This window comes from Anser brachyrhynchus, assembly GCF_964034855.1.
Source record: "Anser brachyrhynchus genome assembly, chromosome: 4".
In the NCBI taxonomy this organism is placed as follows: domain Eukaryota; kingdom Metazoa; phylum Chordata; class Aves; order Anseriformes; family Anatidae; genus Anser; species Anser brachyrhynchus.
Genome location: NC_137698.1, coordinates 26,579,690 through 26,600,724, shown reverse-complemented (window position 1 = coordinate 26,600,724; position 21,035 = coordinate 26,579,690). Strand labels below are relative to the sequence as shown.

General features: G+C 38.0%; 1 protein-coding gene across 5 annotated transcripts in view; it reads left to right on the top strand.

Moving 5' to 3' along the window:
* Positions 1 to 21,035, top strand: part of LOC308194362 (uncharacterized protein) — a 230,823-nt gene that overhangs the window by 157,891 nt on the left and 51,897 nt on the right. For 3 of the 5 annotated variants that reach the window (XM_080590234.1, XM_080590233.1, XM_080590236.1), the window contains one exon: positions 1,918 to 11,144. The exons of the other annotated variants lie outside the window; for them this stretch is intronic. The gene's annotated coding sequence lies outside the window, so the exon portion shown is untranslated. Of the gene's footprint in view, positions 1 to 1,917; positions 11,145 to 21,035 lie in introns of those variants that run through there. 5 annotated transcript variants of the gene reach the window in all.

The window sequence follows — 21,035 nt, the reverse complement described above, 5'->3', positions numbered from 1 at the left end:
TCTGCAGAAGTTGATTTTAGGATTATTTCATACCTTTATCAATTTCCATATTTTTTTTCAGGTTAGCATCAAGTTGTTTTACCCAAATTTCCAACACATCCAATACCTCCTTTGTAGATTTCTCTATTATGACCTGCTAATATCACTCATGAATTTTACTAGTGCTTATGTTAGTAATTAATAAGAAATTTGACAACAACTAAAGGTTATGCAGTTCTCTTGCAATAAATCTGAGAAATTTTGGCAATTTTTATTGAGGGAATCCAAGTGGAAATAAATAGTATTTCTGAAATTTTATTTGGAACTCAAAGAGAACATCTATATATTTGCATGTATTTTCTTCTCATTTTTCTTGTTCTAATTTTTTATCTATAGATGTTTTACCCAGATTTGATAGTAGAGACATCATTAATTACAGTTTTGCCCCTGAGAAACTCTAAGTAAAAGGAGTTATAAAGTTCCAGGTTGAATCTGCCCAAGTTCCAAAATAACAGTAATGCTTGAACAGTAGTTTGGAGGTCACTTCTGAAGTGTGTTGATGATCACTCTTAATACCACATCAATTTGTTCCAGCATCACAATGCCAGCTATATATATTTACCTATTTTACACCTTTCAACCAGTCTCAATGTGTAGAACAAGAATTTTTGGAACTAGATATTAAATCATCCTGTCATGATTGCATCTTCTGCTCAGATGACTTTGAACTATTTATTCTAAAGACAACTGTATTGCTGTTTTGTGTTGTTTGGTTTTTGTTTTTTTGTTTTTTTTTTTTTTTTTTAAACAACAACAAAGAAAGGAAACAAAAAGAAACAGACATATACAGTGCAGGGTAGTTCAGAGTGCTTACATGAACCAAGAAATGCTTTTTTTAATGCTCTTTGTTATTTTGTAGAACTGTTTGTGACATCTTCCAAGAGGTCTGAGATTTAGATGCTGTCCATCTTGAACTTTCTAGTTATTGAATGGTCTCTTAGGATCATAAGATAACTCCCTTTGAAAGGGATCTCTGGAGTCTTTAGTCCAATATTCTGCTGAAAGCAAGGCCTGCGAGGTTAGATCAGATTGCTCAGGGCTTTATCCAGTCAGGTCTTGAAGTCTCCAAGGACGGAGACTGCACAACTTCTGTTTGCAGTCCACCTGTTTGACTGCTTGGCAGTTCTCATGGTGAAAAACAGTCCAAACCTGAAATTATGAAAACCTTACAATTGTGGCTGTTGATCCATGTCTTTCTGGTACTGGGGATCCCCAAACAGGATGCAGCATTCTACATGTGGTCTAGAGGCTGCTAGGTGTATTTTTTTTAGAATTCTTATCTTGATGATTTTTTTTTTCAGCCCTCTTGTTAAAGAAGCTCCCAGTGTTGAAGATACTGGCTTCAGGACACTGAAGTTCTTTCTTAATCCTCAGTACCTTGCAATTCTTCTTTCCTGGGGAGAAATCTTTCTTTTAGTTGCTCTGGAAAGACGTCAGTGTGAGTCACTGAAGGAGAAGGGCAAGGAGCATCCTTTCTATTAATTTTGCTGTGTTTAGCAGCAGCATGTTGTCTATAGGATTTTCCTCCTTTAGCACAGCTCTTTTCCTGGGGGATGTCACTCTGAATCATCTAAAGCATGCAGTGCTCTTGTTATTGATAGTGGTGCAGCTATACTTCAGGGAACTCAAACATTAATTTACATGGCAAAGTATCATCCTCAAAGAGACAGAGCATAACAGAAATCATTATCGGGAAGGTATTTGAGCAAATTAGCAGAATTGTTACTATAATTACCGAGGAAAAAGATCTACATTTTTCGGGTTGGTTGAAGTGGTAATAGGTTTGGGGTCCTGGAGGCCACTTGCATTTTCATCCCTCTAAACATCTGTAGCAACAACCTCTTCTCCCTAAGTAAGCACCCTTCTTCTGAAATGCAGATGTCTGACCTTCTTCCCTGAGCAGCCCCTTACCAGCTGTACTCGGATACCTCCACCCCCTCACTGCACTGAAGTTACCTCCTCCTTCAAAAAGCCACAGATGTACACAGATCGGTCCTTTTGCCCTTCTAGCAACAAAACAGTGGCATGAGTGAGACACTCTCATCACACTGGGATGTGGTAGGTACAGCAAAAGCTGCTGGAACAGTAGGTTTCAACTGGGAGAAAAACAAAATGTTGAGTGGAAAAGTCCTGTGGGATTTCTGGTGAACCATGCTGATTACTGTCAAAGATGGGTATCTTAAAATGTTCAGCTGTTTTGTGATGAACAGCCACGAACTTTAAGATCTGAATGTACTTCATTCATCTCGAAAGAAGTTTCTCTGAACAGCTTTAATACCAAACAGATGCTGTGCCTGGTAGGGATCTTTCCTGCCTAAAATACAGTAGCTTCACAGCAGCTTCAGGGCTCTTCAGAACTCTGCTAGCTGCTAATCTTGTCCAGTGGACATTAACTCATGGGTTGGCTGAGTTGACTCTGTTCAATGAGGATTTCTCTTTCTATCTGAGTATCTCAGCTTTTACAGCCTTTTCAGCACTGAATAAATGAGTAAGGATGAGGAGGAAGAGACAGTAGAGAATGGGCTTCTTTTGAAGGGAGATGGAGGCTAGAAACATGCTGGTAGCCACAGATAATGAAAACTTCTGCTTTTTATAAAGTGTTTTCTGTCCTACTTTATTTGCTTAGTCAGAAATCATGTTATATCATTCAAAAATAAATTTGTGGGTTTACTGAATGGCAAAAATGTTAAATATTTGGTTCCTCCAGACAGTGTGCTTTTCTGCTTCTTTTTAGATTTATTTATTTAATGTGGAGGCTATAGCTCTAAAATGTAGTAAAAATGCACCAAATCCTAAAACAACTCACAGTACTGAATGCTTTTCATGAATATGGATTTAGGTATGTCCCATTTTTCATAGTGAAACCCATTAAATGTGTGTACCTCACAATGGATCCAGAAGCTCCAGGTTCTTATCTTTGGCTAAAAAACAAAATCTGCAGTAATTGATCAGAAGTCTCCTAAGAGAGAGGGTGCTGAAAAATTATTCAATATTGTTTGGAAAAAAAAAAAAAAAGGCATTTCTGCCCATTTGGTCCACTTAACTTTCTCACCTAATTTCAACATTGTGCATTTGATTTGACCTGGCTTATGATAGAGCCGAGAACTTCTTAAGATTCAGGTGGTGGTGGTTTTATCCAGGGGGAAGACAATGTGATTCTCTGGTGTTTCCATGAGATTTAAACTTGAGCTTTGAAGTGATCGTTCCATGCCCAAAGTTTCATCACGGCTCTGGAATATGAAAGTGCCTGATTTAAGTCCCTTTTTTACCTGCTTCAGGGCAGAATTTTAAACTTGAGTCTCCTGTTATCTCAACTGTTTTCTACTTTTCCTTCAGAAGTGAGCAGGGAACCTCAGGACTCTGTGGGAGGTAACTGCTGCACAGTTGACAAGTTAGCTCCTAATACCCAGTGCAGACACTTCTGCACCATGGTAAGGAAACGTGAAGCTGCAGATCGATCTGAATATGCAATACTTAAATGAGACGAAGTGGTATATGCATATTTTAATTAACATATCCAGACTGTCAGCCAGTGGCACGTGTATAAAACAACTTAAACCACTTTCTCCAGTTCATGGGTTTATTTGCATTAATATTTTACCTCAAACAGAAATGCACTTTTGAGGCAAATATTCTGATCACCTTGATTTGCCAGCTGAGTGTATTACACAGTGATCTCACAGCATGCTAATGGTGATTTTCTGTAAATGAAAGTAAAACAGAAAACAAGCTGTAGGAGCATGCAAAATGTTATCCAGACACTGATGGCTATTCAGACCGTGATATCAGGCTAGAACTATGCCAAAAATAAAACATCGAAATGCTTATAATGTAGATGTCAGGACCTCCTAATGTGTGATACATAGCCTGTTTGCTCATAGGTCGGCTTCTATGAGAGTAACTTTTACTTATTTGTGATGCAGAAATCTTCCTTTATCAAAAAAATATTAACATTTTTCTGTACTTCATACTGTGAGCAAAGAGGTAAACATCAATAATATGTAAAAGCCATCTACTCATTTTTATTACAATTTTTAGTTATTATTACTGACCTTTTTTTTTCATTTTTGCTCATGATTTTATTCAGTTACTATTTTAACTGCAAAAAAGTTTACACCAAACTTTTTTTTCATTCTTTTTATGAATAAGTTGGGGGTATACTTAGCCTGCCAGAAACAGCATAAGTGAGATGCGTAGTGGGGTGGGAGTAGGACTTTCACTAAAATTATCCACAACTTTTTCTTTTGTGTGTGTTTTGTTGTTGTTGTTTTCCCAAGTGTTTTCATTGAAAACAAATAGTGATTAATTTGTTTACATTATTGATTTTTTAGGGCATCTTGTTTTTCTCTCTGTGAGAAGGGAAGTTGGATGCTTCAAATAAACCCAGTATGAATAATGAGCTTTGATATTACCAGGTGGGATTAACAAGGCTTTTATAGCTCATTTTTTGTCAATAGTTTTTGCAGTCAGTTTTCTATTATTTCAATAATAAGTTCCTTCTGAAATTATTGTATACCCCATAATGTTTAAATATGTGTATATAACAGTGAAAGGTCAAACAACTATTTCTTGAATTAATTATCAGGTACAGCATATAATGAAGCTGCAAATTCAACAAAGGGGAGGGGGAAAATCAGGGTTGCAATACTAAAAGCTCACTGGAAAGATTAAAAAAAAAAAAGGCAAAAAAAAAAAACCAAGCATCTGAAGCTCCATGCCATTCAAATACCTGAGATAACTACTCACGTTCAAAGAGCAAAATACACAGTATTTATGCCGTTTCTTTTTATACAGAATCAGGCTGAGAAATCTAATTGTAATTCTACAGTTCTGAGGAAAGTTACCTACAAGCATAACTGTCCAAACCAGTTGTTCTGAATGTTTTAAACTTTTGGAGGCTTTAGATTTATATTCTAGGATGTTCTCTGTGCAACCACAAATACTGTGATCTCTTTCAGGCATGAGACTGTCACATCGCTGGATTCTCCCACTGCTTTTTCATTGCTAGGCTACCCTGAAGTCCTCTAGCTATCATGTGCTGCTATTGTGAATTTCAGGAATAGCATATGATTTGTCAGGGGAATCTTAAGCAAGAATATTTAAGGCAATTTATAGGTGTGTCCACATGCCCACTTTCAGTGTTTTGTATTAGATCAGGACACTCTTTACAGTTGTGCTTTGGTTTACCTCAGTGTTTTCAGAGTGCTCTAACTCAATTCTTTCCTGATGACTCTGAATTGCTAAGAGGTTCTGTGCTTTAAGAGCACAACTAATGAGCTCTAACCCCTAATGGGCATTTAGTTCACAGGGTGAAACTGCAACTAGTCAGGTATAACCATTTCAAATATATATAACATGTATTTCTGGTCTTTTGCAGAGAATGATTCACTCTACAAATTTCACTCCTGTTTTGCCATGCTACTTGCTAAATTAGAGATAGCTTATGTTCATCCTTGTTCCATTGTTGCATTTTCTATTGCTTCAGAAACAGTGGAAATGTGTGTCCTCTACCTCGTACAAGGAGGAAAGGATCTGTAAAGGGACACAAAGCTTTTAAAGAGAAACAGCGGTTTTTAGATGAAGTGATCTCAGCTGGATTGAGCTTCAGAAGTATCAAGGACAAAATAAGACAGATAAAAATAGGGTAGATATTTAAGACTTGATGCAGCTATTTTAATTCCAATATCTGATAAGGATGCTATGTCTGAACTGATTTCTTCACTTGGTAGTAAATTCATATTTCACTGATTTCAGCAGAGAGATTATATGACAAGGTCAGAGTTCAGCCTTCGTCTAAAAGTCACTTCTGCTGAAAATATGGGAAATTCAGTTCAAGCTTTCAACCTGAGTAAACAAGCATGTTTTAGATTTTTTTTTCAACCTGCCAGTTTTACAAATTGGAATTTTAAACTAATGCATATTTGTCAAGCATGCCAAGGTGTGAGAAATTCACCGGGGAAGAACAAAAGTATAATTTATTGACTGCACTATTTTTCAAATTATTTAAATGTTATTCCTTTCCCATATCCTTTCTCTGAACTTACTACAGTACACTTTACTGAGGACTAAAATCAAGGTTATGATGAACGTCTCCATGCAAATGAGTAAATTTGTTTTATTATTCGGAAGAATGAAGGGCACTCGAAGGTCTCGATATTCCCAGAAATAAACCTGCATGCAGTTTGATGCTGTTTCCCCAGTCTGTGGTAATGACTAAGAAAGCATAAAACGAAGTAGATTTGAAACTGACTCCAGCTGAAGTCCTGCAGAAAAACGGTCAAGCCATTCCTTGTATAATGGCAACACACAATTTAACAGGGCTTTCTAAGCTGGTGACCTCTGCCTGTTCTCCTTCTGTCCTTACAGAGGTCCATCTTTCTGTCATTCTTTTCTCTGGACACCCAGTGGCACTCCCAACAAATTGTGCCAGAAATAATAGTTTACAGTTTTCAGTTTCTTGACTCTCAACTCAGTGGTCTTGCAGTGCTTTCTGGGCTTTGTTTCATGCCACTTGGATTTCTCAGCAGCCAGTGTCTGGCCCCTGTCATCTCTTGGTTTATTCCCTCATTTTGAATTCTGTTCAGGAGGCTTTTGTTTCACAGCTGAGAACATTTCCACATTCCTCATCTCCTTGGTCTACTGCCCAAATGGTCTAAATCTTCTGGAGTTCTTTCAGACTTGTTTCACCAGTTTTGGACTGACTGTTCTGTAGGCTTTCTACTCAAACTTCAGGCTTACTGTCCTCTTAAAACTGTCAGAAGATCAAAATCTTGTTTGATTAAAGGCCTTGTTATTACCACCGGGTTATTCAGAGGAAGATGGAAGCAGAGGAAGGTGGAGAAGGCAAACAGGATGTTGCATAACATATTTACCCATTCCATATCCTATGCTAAATTTTATTAGTATATTCTTGTGAAAAGTACTCCTTGAAAAATGCTCCTTAACAATTCACTTTAAACACCTTCTACAGATTTTATGGAATTCTTGAAAGAGGTATGTTGTATCCATTTGGGTCTTGTTTAATATATTGTTTAGCCATAACATGCGGAGCTATTATTGCTGTGATCAAGAAATAAGCTTGGGTTAGAAAGTGGAGAATTACCACTATTATGGACACAAAAAACAACCAACCAAACAAACAAAAAACAACCACCCTCTACTCTTCTGTTGCAAAAGGCTGCGTATGGTAACAGAAAACAATTGGCATTGATTGTTTTGTTGTTGTTGTATCTTTTTCCCCCTCTTTTCATTCTTGATTCTGGGAATAGAGTAAGATGTCAAAACATTATAAAGTGTTCATTTATACAAGCTCTGAGAGATAAAGAACATGCTCATCCTCTGTGAAGAAAACTTTGAAGAAAACTGGATGACCACTCTGTTTACTACATACTCCGCCAACTGTGTTGCAAATTAATGTACTGAAGACTGCTGGGCAAAATGGTTTGCAGATTTTCAGTATGAGTGTGAACTGTTGCCATAAATATAGGTTTACGGATCAAACACTTGGCAGTGCTGAGAACATTGAGAATGATGGCATCTCTCCACAGACAGGAGCGGTATTTTGTGTGACCTCCTGGGCATCTTCCATGTGGATTAGCATAGACACAGTCTGTGGATTGATGATACCAGGCACAAGCTCTATGAGAAAAGAACGTGTGTATATTACTGGAGGGTAAAAGGGGCATCTTTGCATCTTCACTGCAGCTTGTTCCCTCCCTCTAAAATACTGTTGTTTCCTGTCTTCCAGCTCCAATTCTCAAAACTCCTCCGGGAAAAACAGGCTCGACTAGTGCAGTAGCCATTGCAGCCTGTGTAAACAAGCTCAGAAGCTGTGATATTGATAATGAAATCAGGTTTGAGTTTGGGCCTAATTCTTCAGTGCATCAGTTCCACTAATAAGATCTGAGGACACAGATTTTTTTTCAAGGAATTCAACACCTTGCAGAATTAGTCTCTAGCTGAATTCTGGTGAGATGCACAGAATAGGTGATTATGCCAAACAGGTATTAAAGAAACCTGTGGCACTTCAAGATACAATGAAAGAAGTGCTGCTATGGCAAGTCACTAACGTGTGAAAAAAACAAAGGGGTCTGATTCTATTTCATATTTATTAATAAACCCGAGAACTGCAATAGCTTGTTGTGGACTTCAGAAGTATGTGGAGGGAACACTGTTAACAATGAAATGAGAGAGGAAACTACAAACAATTGGTTGAATGATAGTCAACTCAGCTCACTTATGGCATGACAGATATGACTTCAGTACATATGACCTAAAGGACAGATTCTGATATGGCTTTCCATTATTCTTGTTATAAATCCTTAGAATTACAGAAGTATTATGAAAGGTTTAGAGTGAGTAACTGATGTTACTCACTTAATGATATTAGATAAAGACAATAATTGAACTTTGCTTTTTGGAACAAATGGAATGATATGGCTGTCTGCCACCTGTTTGATGTCTGATGACATTCATGAAGAAATGCAGAGTAGAGTTCTTTGCTAAAAAACACCTTAAAAGCATATGTGAAATTACAGTCTATCATTAGCATTGCTGTGAATGTGCTTATGAAATAATGTATTAACCCAATAATAAGTTTTGACATATGGTAATTCTTTTAGCATAATTTTTTACTATTGGTACACCAAAAAATATTATGTTTCTTTTGGGTTCTCTGGGCATTTCTCTGTAGCAAATGAAGCTCAAATTGGACCATAAGATTTAAATCTTAGTCACTATTTTCACAGTGATGAAATCTCTCTTTTGCTGGGACAGGAACTTTGCTATTGCCTTGTACGCACGGTCTGTATGCAGTGTTGAATAGGGATGGCTCCAGCTTCTCTTGTTTAAATATTGGCAGCCCCAGGCCTTTTCAGCCTGTTTTTGCTTTGGATTTTCTTACTTTTCTCATAGGTGAATGTGTTTACAAGTTCTTAGCTTCACTAGTAGTGTCCTGCCACTTAAAGAAGTTGTCAGATGTGTACTTGAGGACTAATAGCATGTACAGTAGTGTAGTTATGTTGAATTCAGTCTGAGCTGACACGTTCAGTGGCAGGATAACTGTTCATGGTATTTTGAGTCAGAAATGAAAACATCCTACTTCCCAACATGAAAAAATGCTAGAAGTAGCTTACATAGATATCTAAAAAGTCTCTGGGATTCTTGGTGACTTGGTGGTGGAGAAACATAGGCAATTTTGTGAGGTTGATGGGTTCTTTCCAGCTGGCACTTTGATCTCTATCAGTAACAATTTGGTTTTAATGTATATGTGGGAGGGGAAAATGGATCTTATTGTCTTTTGAAGTACATCTTCCTTTTTCAAATATGGGAGGGAAAAAAAAAAAAAGTGAAGTACTGTAACACATAGCTGAAGCTTTTCCTGGAATTCACCTTTCTAACTGTTGTGATATTGTGTTCGTCAGGCAGATCATTTTATTTTTTCTTGCTGGTTGACAATTAGCTATTAGAAAAATGATCCTGTGTGCTAAAGAGAATGACAGATTTTTTTCAGTAGCTGGGGAATGTTTCACGGGTATTACAGATATATCTATTAGTATTTATTCAGAGAGATTCAGCAGGAAAAGTTCTCTAGTAGACTGAGGCACATCTGATTCAAATGTGCATTTCTTCTTTTAGAACGTATTAGGTGGTGTTTATTCAGGAATGTTTCCAGAATCTCCAATTTACTCATAAATATTCCTGTACTGAACTCTTCATGGATATGAGTGATTAAATATGAGAGGAAATTTGACAGGATCTTTTTTCTTTTCCTTTTTTTTTTTTTTTTGGACTGAATGTTCTCTATTTGTACTTGCATGTGCATGGATAGGAGAGAGGAGGAAACAATCCACCAACTTGATTTTTACATTTATTTTCAGCAGAGGAATAGTTCTGTGACATATGGTAATTTCTGTATAAGGATAAATACTTAAAATATGGTGTTGATGTTGTGAACATTTTGACACAGACTTTGTCACTTGCTAGTGAGAAAATCTTTAAATTAGGATCAGAAGAGCCAGACTACAAATGTTCAGAGATATGTATAAGCAATAGTGACAAGGAAAAGGACCTAATTATTATTGAGTTTTGGGCTGGTTTCAAGAAGGTCATAAGAAGAATAAGTAGAATGGTAGTATGTCAATCCACTGAATATTTTAATTGTTACTAATTTGAAAAGTAAAAGAAATAAACAGGAAGAGCTGAAGTCTTAATTAATGATTGCAACAGTTACTCAATTGGCATATGAGAGATTCAGTGCAATAATTCACATGATTACAATATTAGTGGGTATAAGTGCTCCAGAAACATCTGCAAGGGGTGAAAGTAAGAGGTTTTTTTTTTTTTTTTTTTTTTGTTATTGGGGTTTTTGGTTAGACTTAAACAAATTCAGGGTACTGGTATGAAAATGTAATGGGATGGAATACTAAGTAGATTAAAAAGAGTAAAGCAATGTTAGGTTAGACAAGCATATTTGTATTTCAACTTTTATTGACTTACATTGTTTAAAGCTTACCTGTAGCTTTTCGTTTCTTCCTCAGCGTGCAGAGATTACTGTTTGTACAGCAGGTTGTTAACAGTTGGACTGGGAACATTTGGACAAAATACGTGGAGAAAATACCAACTTAACAGCATTAACGCATCATAAATTTTAATATAATGAGTTCTTACCCTTGAGATCTTGCTTTATTTTACAGTGTTACTATTCTCAGATTATCCTTTGCTAAATACTTAGTCTTCAGTGAAGCTTCTAAAAATGTATTTAAACAAACAAACAAAAACTTCAATTGTGTGTTACAAATTGGAGGGTGGAGCTGTATCTTCATCAGAACTACCAGTGGTCCCGTCATGTTCTAGCCTGTGGCTGCTCCAGCATTGCAGAGCTTGAGTTACCTGAATAAATATTGTCATTCAGTTGCAGAAGGAAACAAAATAAAGGGCACCATTGTTACTGCTAGAAGGTACAAAAAAAAAAAAAAAAAATCCAAGCTCTAATACCACCTTTAAAATCTCAGGTCTTTCTTGTTGTTCTTGTTTCTTTGTTTGTTTTGTTTCATTTTGTTTTTGTGTGGTCCAACACAAAAATTATATATTGTCTCATATATCAAGTATGGTGTTCCTGTGATTCTGGTATCAAGATAAAGAGGAATGATAAGGTACATCCTTTAAGCCTTCTGTCAGTCTGTTATTTCCAGCTCTAGTAAATACCCACATTCCATAGAGCAGTTCAGTTTGAGTTCAGTTTGCCCTATATTCCTCAGTCTCCTCTGCTGAGGAATTTGGTTTTTGGACTAGTTATTAAGTTTGTAGAGACTCCCTCTCAGACTCTCCTGGTCTCCGTCTCTGTGTTGGTCTCTTCTCACTAGGGTGTGTTCCTTCCAGTGATCTAAAAGGCCATCATGGAAGTGTTCTGTTCTGAAATGACATGCAGGAAGAGTGTCACTGACTAGTTTTCAGAAAAGCAGTAGCAGGGAATTGCCATTGGCAACTCCTTGTAGCAACTTCTGTTTGAAGGAAAGTGAATTTGTGTGTGATGGAGCACTGGCACAGACCACCCAGAGAGGTTGTGGCATCTCTTCCTTGGAGATCTTCAGAAGCCGCCTGGACATGGTCCTGGGCAGCCTGCTCTGGGTGGCCCTGCTTGAGCAGGAGTTGGACCAGGTGGATCCAGAGGGCCCTGCCAGCCTCAGCCATCCTGTGATTCTCTGAGGCAGGCAGGCAAAAATGATGCAAGGAACAGTGCATACTTTACAGGTAAGTAACTAGAAGTAATATTTAGAAATATGCAGTAATTATTTGTTTGATCTGTATGGGGTTTATGCATTGCAGACAATTTTTTGGTACATCTGCATTGCAAGTCCAATGATAGCGAACAGGGTCACACAGCCCAGTATCACTTGTCGCAGCTGTCCAGGATCGAGCTGGGTCAGGCTCTGGATCAGCCAACTGAGGTAGCAGAGGCAAGGACCCAGGGGAAGGTCTGAAGCAGCTCCTGGGTGAAGCAGATTCCACCCCCCACTGCCCCAAGTCTTTTAAGGCTCGTTTTTGAACAGCTCTTCCTTCATAATGCTGTGGAAAAAGACAGTTGCTGCATCAGCTAAACTTGGAGGCAGGGAGTGAGCTTCAGGCCCTGACAATATGCAAAAATAGTGTGTGTGTGCAAGACACTACTGAAAAGAAGAATGTTGAAGCACTGTTAATAGGCAAACCTGTAACTGCAGAAAACAAATAATTGCTTCTGTGGAAGTTATGATTTAAAATAACCTGACTTCTTGTAAAGTAGCATTAATCCATGTAAATCAACGTACTGTAATCTAGATAATTCTCCTGTCTGGAATTAACTGGTAGAAATACGAGTGTAATTAATGTTTTAGATGTCCTTTTAAAAGTGCTTAAATATTTTTTTTCCCCACAAGAAACAAATGTATTTCCCCTTGAATGTGGAAATCTAAATTATGCCCTTTAGTGTATCGCTATACCATCTCGCTTAAGTGGTCATTATTCTACTGCAAGGTTGATTGGTCTCACAAAAGCTGTTTTGGTTTAGTTTTCTGGGCCATGTGTCACCACAGCCCTGTTTTGTATCAACTATTTTGCAAACAGTGCAGTGACATACAACATACAGTTCTCAATTTGAAATGTCTGCCACAAAAGAGATGCTCTGAATAGATTAATAGGCCTTTTGAATTTTTAGAAACTTTGTATTTTTCTTGCTCCTTTGTTTGTTCTAGGCATTTTCCTTATATTGGATGTTGAAAGAACATTCCTATTGCTTAGCTTTCATGAGGGTATTCCTCTTACTCCTCCGAGTTCATGCTACTGGATTCACATACAGCATAAAATACAATATGGTCAACTTCAGTGAAGTGCACTCACCTCCTGCAGGCTGTGCTTAAGCTCAGTAAAGGAGAAGGTTAAGACTAAGTGTAGTTGAGATTTCAGATATGTGTATGGAGGGTTTCTCTCGTAATTATTTATAGAAAGTTTATAACTCTGTATTTACAGTACAGGTATTAATTCAGTACATTTATAGGCACATAAAAAGATGTTCTGAGGATGTTATAGAATCATAGAATCATCTAGGTGAGAAAAGACCTTCAAGGTCATCAAGTCCAACAATGTGTACATTTTCAAGGCAATTGCAAGCATGTCTGGAAATAAATTTCCATTTAGTATGAACATACAGTGTGAGGGCGATTATGTGCTTGCTTGATGGAAATAAGTCCCTGTGAACTGTTAAAAATAAATGGTATATTTTTTTCTTATTTTTCTGGACGAAAAACAGTGATTTATATTGCAGATATTGAACGACTCTAATTATGTTTTATAGCAGCTTTATCGTTTATGGCAGAAACTTGTATTTCAAGTTGATAGCAAGGAAATTTAATAATTATGAATTATACTGTTTATCTTATGATGCAGATAATCAAGTCTTGTTGCCTGATTAAACTGCTAACAGAGGACACTAAGAATACACGATTAACATAATTAGAAAAGATCTCGTGTTTGATATGTATATACCTGAAAGAGTTCTTTTGAGGCATTTAATTTATACTTGTGAATTCCTTCTATATATGTGAGTTTGAGAGGCTACTTAAGTTTAAACTGTATAAAGAGTTCATACAGAAAATAAATTGGAAAGCAGGCTTCTCTGGTAGCCAAGTCTTGATTCCTCCCTTCTCCATCAAAGCCATGCTTCTTCACTTCTGCAAGAGAGAAAAGCCCTTCCCAAAGAGCTAGTCTTTAGCTTTCTGCTTTCATAACCATAACTGATACTTAATCTTTTTGATATCTCTTTCAGTCCTTTGTTCCTCCTCATTCCTCAGCAACTCTTCTAAGTATATATTGCTTGTAGTAATTTTCTTTCATAACCCTTTCCAGTCTCTTTGCCAGCTCACCTTCTCTATCATATCAATCAACTTTGTAACATTAATTTTCAAATTCAAAGTAATTCATTTATTTCCTAGTATATCATTTATTTAACTTTCCATCTCTTGATCCTTATTTTGTTCCTTTATACATTGTCTCTGTTTTACAATACTTTTCTTGCTGTTCCTGCATCATTTCTTCAACTTTGTTCATGTCCACAGGAACATGGTAGGGGTTTGATAAGGGGAAGGGGTAGTATTTTTGAAATCATCTCTCCTCTTTGTTGAATTGCATCATATTTATATATTTACATAATTATCTGAGATATCAGATGTTACGTTTATTTATAGGAAAAAGCACTTCTGAAATGTTACTGCTCATGTCATATGAAACCAGCTTACATTCAAGTAGTGATAGCACTTTGTCAGCAGGCTGTATTTATATTCTATCCCTTTCATCATTTTGTAGTACAGTGCTTGTCATCTTATGTTGCAAATAATATTGGTCAGATAATGTAATTTTATACAGTTCTGTAATAAATTTAAAATAATTTATTCATTAATTAATTGGTATAAGGGTAATTTAGTATATGCAGCTCCTGAGAATGAGAGAGCCCCCATTTAGCTCTTAGTTTCATGTTATGACAGGTAAAATCATAGTTGATCTTTTGACACTAACTGATGAGTAGCAGCCAACATGACAGAAATTCACATACAAATATTTCCCAAGCCTTTAAAGTAAATTAAGAATGATTACAGGGAATAAAAGTAACCTCAGTGTTACTGGAAGTGTGGGCTCTGCAATTCACAAGTACCATTAATTTCCTGTAATAAGACTGTTTTTAGTCACTTGTAACTTTGCCAAATGCTAAACATCTGGGTTTCTGTCTTCCATGTCATTTATCTGCCCTAAGGTCTAACTGTTTCAGAAACATTTAACCCTACATGGCTCATCTGTGTATCAAAGCCAGGCCAGGTTGCAAATCTCTTGTCTTGCATGGTAATGAAAAAAAAAATGAGGCTCTGTTTATTATTTAATATTTTATATCCTGTATATATCTTATTATTACTACATTATTTCATATTTTTTTATACTGTATAATTCTAGCATCTGTGTTTTGTCATGAGAATTTCAAACTTGACAGAGAAATGGTTGCTATGAGGAAGTACCTTCTGGCTTGTTGTAGTGGGTTTACATGGCAAGGTTTTGGTAGCAGGGGGCCATAGGGGTGGCTTCTGTGAGAGGGATCTAGAAGCTGCCCCATGTTTGATGAGGGCCCCACTGCTGACCAGAGCTGAGCCAAGAAGCGATGTTGTTTTGCGCCTCTGTGAGAGCATATTTAAGACATGGAAAAAAAACGCTACGACACACAGCAGCTGGGAGAGTGAGAGGAGTGAGGAACAGCCTTGCAAGCACCAAGGTCAGTGAAGGAGGCAGAGAGGTGCTCCAGGCGCCGGAGCAGAAGTCCCCTGCGGCCTGTGGTGAGGACCATGGTGAAGCAGGCTGTCCCCCTGCAGCCCATGGAGTACTGCGGTGGAGCAGGGTTCCACGCTGCAGCCCGTGGAGGAGACCACGGTGGAGCAGGTGGACCTGCACCGACGGAGGCTGCGGCCTGTGGAAGACCCCTGCCGGAGCAGATTCCGGGCCGGAGCTGTAGCCCGTGGAGAGGAGACCACGCAGGAGCAGGTGACGTGGCAGGAGCTGCTGCCCATGGGGGATCCAGGTTGGAGCAGTTCGCTCCTGAGGGATGGACCCCGTGGTACGGACCCATATCTGGAGCAGTTCTTGAAGAGCTGCTGCCTGTGGGCAGCCCACGCCGGATCAGTTCAGCAAGGACTGCATCCCGTGGGAGAGACCCCACAGCACAGGGGATGAGAGTGACCGAGAAGGAGCTGCGGCGAAGAAGTGCTATAGACTGACCGTAACCCCCATTCCCCTGTTCCCCTGCGCTGCTTGGGGGGAGGAGGTGGAAGAGGGTGGACAGGGGGGAAGGTGCTTTTGGTTTCTTTCCTTTGTTTCTCGCTTCTCTAGCTTGTTAGTAATAGGTAATAAATCTTACTATCTCCCTATGCTGAGTCTGTTTTGTCCGTCACGATGATTACTGTGCGATCTCCTCATCCTTATCTCAACCCTTGAGCCCTTTTCATTGTATTTTCTCCCCGTTCCTGTTTGAGGAGGGGGAGTGAGAGAGCGGTTGTGGTGGAGCTCGACTGCCCACCCGAGTAAAACCATCACACTTGTGAGGAATGCACTCAAAGGTGTCTAAGCCAAAAACTTTCGAAAAATCCCATGTATCTAGCCTAGCAACCAAAAGCTTTGAGTTAATACTCCATTATTGGTGGGGAGTGACTACTCTTAGTTCTCTTGCAGCTCCCAGTGCAGACAAGACAATGCTCTGTTACTACAGAGAGTGTGGCTGGAGGAGGGCAGAATTCAGCTTCTCCTCTGCTAATAACTAAGGCAGCAGAGAACCACAAGCCTCAAATGACACAGAGGGAAAGGAGTAGACTGTGGCTTTGGAAGCCCGGGGAGGCTAAAGCTGGGTCAGAAGTTGGAGGAGGAAAAAGGGATGGATTGATAGATAGATAGATTAGATAGATAGTGTCTGTGTGCTTGCTTGTCTGTGTCATTTTCAGAGTTTCTGTTCCAGTGTCTCCCAGACAGCCAGGCAGGTATATAGGTAGATCTGAGAATGTTTTGTTTGTCTGCCAAGAAATATTAGATTTTGCATCTCAGAGAGCATGTTATAACATGCTTAAGGTCTCACTAATGATATTATCTATCAATTCCAGGATTTTGGGGAACATATGCTGATAAATGCTGCAATAGAACATTTAAGACCAGAAAATATAAACAACATTTTGAGAACGCAAGGACTTAGATATTTACATCGGTGAGCTGGCCAGGTGACTGCTTTTGGCATGTTTAGATAATGATACTGTACTCTAAGGATAAGTTAAGAGCCTTATGTTGCTGTAAAATTTAAAGGTTTCTAAATATTTAGAATCTTATTATTCTCTCAGCATAAATTAATTTTCTGCTATCATGTGTTTAGATTTAGGCCATGTGCGAAAACACTGGGAAATGTCTTGTGTTTAAATGTAAGCAGACAAAATCACTTCTGCTTGGGAAGTGCGATGTTACATTTAGTTCATGTGCATCTCAGGTATAAATCCATAGGTGATGGTAAGTGGGTGGACAACTAATGTTGAGATTATACTTGAAATATACTTAATAGTCCTGCTGAGCTGGGCACTTTGGGAAGGAAGTGAAAATGGATGAGTCCCCTGCTGTTTAGCTGAGTGGCTTAGGGTGGGTGCATCACGCTGATCAAACTGGCATGTCCACACTGTGTGCACAGCAATCAGCCTGTTTTTATTCTGCAGGTACAAGTCTAGTTAGTTAGGCAGCCAAATCTTACTGTGTTGTTTTTTTTTTTTTTTCCCTCTGTCTCACTAGTCTGACCCTAATAAAAATTAAGCCTTTATATGTTTTGTTTGAGGTATCTTTTCTGAGAGAAGATTGCCTACTAAAAAGTTCAGATGAAGTAAGGAACTTCACCTTTTGCTTTTATGCCTGAGTATAATTAGGCTGGAGTTTGTGAGGCAGAACAATAATAAATACATGTTCATATCTGAAACAGAATGTTCTACCTTCCATTTGGCCTCCAGTACAACTCTCAGGGGATCCTAATGTTTGTCCCAAATGTTTAATATGAACATCTATTTCCTTAATCAGACAGAGGTATTGCCAGCGTTAAGCCAGGAAAGCAAGTAGCTGGAACCTGAGAATTAGCAGAGCAGAACGCTGTGTGTGTTTTCAATTGAACAGGAGCTGAACAGAAACTTTCACTTGGATGAATATTGCTCAACATCTGAAATAATTTGAAGGCAGTCTTAATATTCACTACCTTGGGTTCTTGCCTACATCCTTAGTATGTGTGAGGTAAAGTATAGAGGGCTACAAAATCTCTGCAGTTGAAATATCAATTGCAAATATTATTTGATATGGTAGCTTCACCTATGCAAGGATTATCACTAATCTTCACCAAGAAAGCACATAAAACTGCATGTGGAAATGATCCCCTTCTTCACAGAAAGCTTTTAACAGTTGGTTACCTTCTGAGCCCAAAGCAAGGTAAGTTGACACAATACCTTCTTTTGATATCAGCTCACACTCAGACAGCAACTTCAAATCTTTCTAAAATCAAGACAAAAACTCCTGAAAACTGTCTTACTGTGATTGGTTAGTTCCCATTTTCAAATCTTTTGCTTTCCTCCACTTAACCACAAATGTTTACTAGGAAAACAAAAAACAAACAAAACCAACAACAAAACCCAACAAACTGCTTTCAGCAGTGGTCTTTTTTAGAAATCTGCAAATGAATCATATATGAATATGATTGACTAGATGGCAAAATATGTCTACTGCTGAAGTTCAAAAAAGAAGGCAAGAGTGAACCTTGGAATGAAGAAATTTTTTTCTCCCAAAATCCATCTGCGTTACTGATGTCATTTAATATATGCAAACCCAAATTAAGCCACTTGATGCTTTAGGCAGTGGTAGTGCCTTGTGTGATGCTTGCCCTAGTGTCAGGGCCTTGAGTATGCTAATAGGTCTTTACTGTCCTGATCAGTTTCAACAGGGTCATCCACCTACACATCCTCCAGGAGCTCCATTTAAGCTCCTGGGCACCTAGATCTTGTCTGAGCTGACCCAGCTTGCTGGCTGCTTTTGCTGGATAAACTGTGGACCTACATCATAGATGGCTTTGTCTCCAGTTCTGTTTTTGGCCGTCTCCTGCTGTTTTGACAGAACTCCCTGGATAGTCACTGGACCTGTTCCCTTACCTTGCCTTGTCTGGGTCTGTGGATGGGCCCTATTGCTATCACCAACATGGCCCTGCTCAGATATAGTGGGAATGTGACCTTGATGACGAGGACAATGCCTGTGCTATGGTCTCCTTTGGCTCCTGGCTTGTCCTCCCAGTTGGAGCAGCCACAGTCTTGCTGCTCCTTGAAACACTGCTCAAAATGTCAATAGTCCAGGTGTTGCTGCATATTGAGGTACAGATGGATATTATGAAGATGGAAATGGAAAAGTCATGAAGGGTACTAAACTCTGTCCCTGTAATAACCTGGTATCAGACAAGCCAAGTATCTTTTGCCACGGGGTATATTAGAACTCTGTCTCCTTTACAGCTTTACTGATGTTTCTGTTTCAAAAATTTATGAAGTGAAATGATAAAATAAATTTTATTGGTTCTCATAGTGTATATATAGGGTATACAGCCATCAGGCAGACAGTAAGACAGTAAGCATGATTTAAAGTGAGAGATGGGGAATGTCAGCATCGTCAAAAAGCTAAGTATCAGAAAGTTGAGCATCTCTGTTCAGCCTTTCTGTTTCTTGCATTTCATCCTCCCCAAAACAAAATTACAGTAATATAAAACCACCCCAGACTATTACTTCACTAGATTGCTGTAGTATATAGCTGTACCACAACCATCATAGTAAAACTTCCTGGCTTCTCTATGTTGTATTCCCCAAATATCTCCGAATCAAACTCTCATATTTTATCTGTATATAAAATATATCATAAAGAACTATCCACAAAAAATGTTGATGCCATATAGAAAAAGAAATCCATGTATATGTTCTTTCTTTTCCCCTAAAGGAAAGCATTTGTCAAGTGATGGAGATTTGGTGCTGCAGTTTGACAGAAAGAAAAAGCATTGTGGTATTTATAGAAAAAAAGAATGCATTTCCTGATACTTAAATCTGAAAATTCCTTTTCATGGGGATGGGGTGGGGTGGAGAGGGGTGGGGAACAGGACGGGACACAAAAACCAACCAGCAGATAAAACTAGAAGACCTCAAACTAAAGTCTAATCTTGCAAAAATGATTGTGTTCATCTTTCATTCCTATTCCTAATTGATTAAACATTGTTGATATTTGTAGCATATTCATTGTATGAAAGCTTTCTTTAAGAAATAAAAATCAAGTGTTCAGTAGAAGGTCTAAACCAGACATCCACCCATGTTCTTAATATCAGTTTTATTTTTCATATGATTTTTTGCCTAGTTCAATAAATATGGTTGTGGTTATTGATAATAATTTGTTAATATCATTACATGAATGATCAAATTTACATTATTAATAATATTCATAAACACAAGTCATAAAGCAAAATGCTGTTACTTGACTCAAACTGGAATTCAGTAAGAAAAATTTTAGTGTTCGTCTAATACAGAGATATGAATGAAAACATGGTAAAAACTTGCCAGGGACCTCTTAATCCAAAGCAAAGCAAAGGAAGCCAGATTAAAAACATGATAAAGCCATAGGAAAGAATGAACGAACATCTCTGATAGAATATATGATAGAAATGAGTGATTATTACTAACATATGAGAGAAGATACCCTACCCTGGGCAAAACAGGAAATGAAAGAGCGATAAAGCAAGTAAGGTATTTCATATCTTATCACTGAAACTCATTTAATGTAATTTAAAACTTTAAAAACAAATTTCATAAAAGGAAAAAGAAAACAGTTTATGTTTCAACTATTAAGTGTATCAAAAATGCTTTTTATATTTTCAAAGTGCCAAACATCTTCAAGTTCTTAATACCTATTGCTTCTTTGTGTTTGTGATGTGTTTGCGTCACTTCTTTAACCTCAAGCACAACTAGAAACACCAGAGGGCCCAGGAAAAAGTTTTTGTTTTGTAGGGCATCTTGGATTTTTCCATAATCTATTCTTTTGTCTGTAATTGAGAAAGAAACTCTTGAAATACAAGAACATTTTTTTCCTTCCATAACAATTTTTGTCTCTGCAATTCCACAAGGTTTTCCACTTGCATTGTGCAGGGTCTTTTGTGTGAAGAGCTCTTTTGCTAGACAGGGGAAACCAAAGTACAGTTTCTTTTCAGCAGGAGGTGACTATTTCAGATTGAAATTCAGAGGAGACAGATCTGCAAAGAAGAACATGGGACCAAGTTTTAAGCTTCCTTGGGGAGTCCTACAATGTGCAAATTTATTCTTCAAGAATCTGTGAATCTTTCAGGTAATTTCAGTTTCCAGATGTCTTCCTAGACCTGTTTGAGAGTTAGAGATGCATTCTGAGATGTG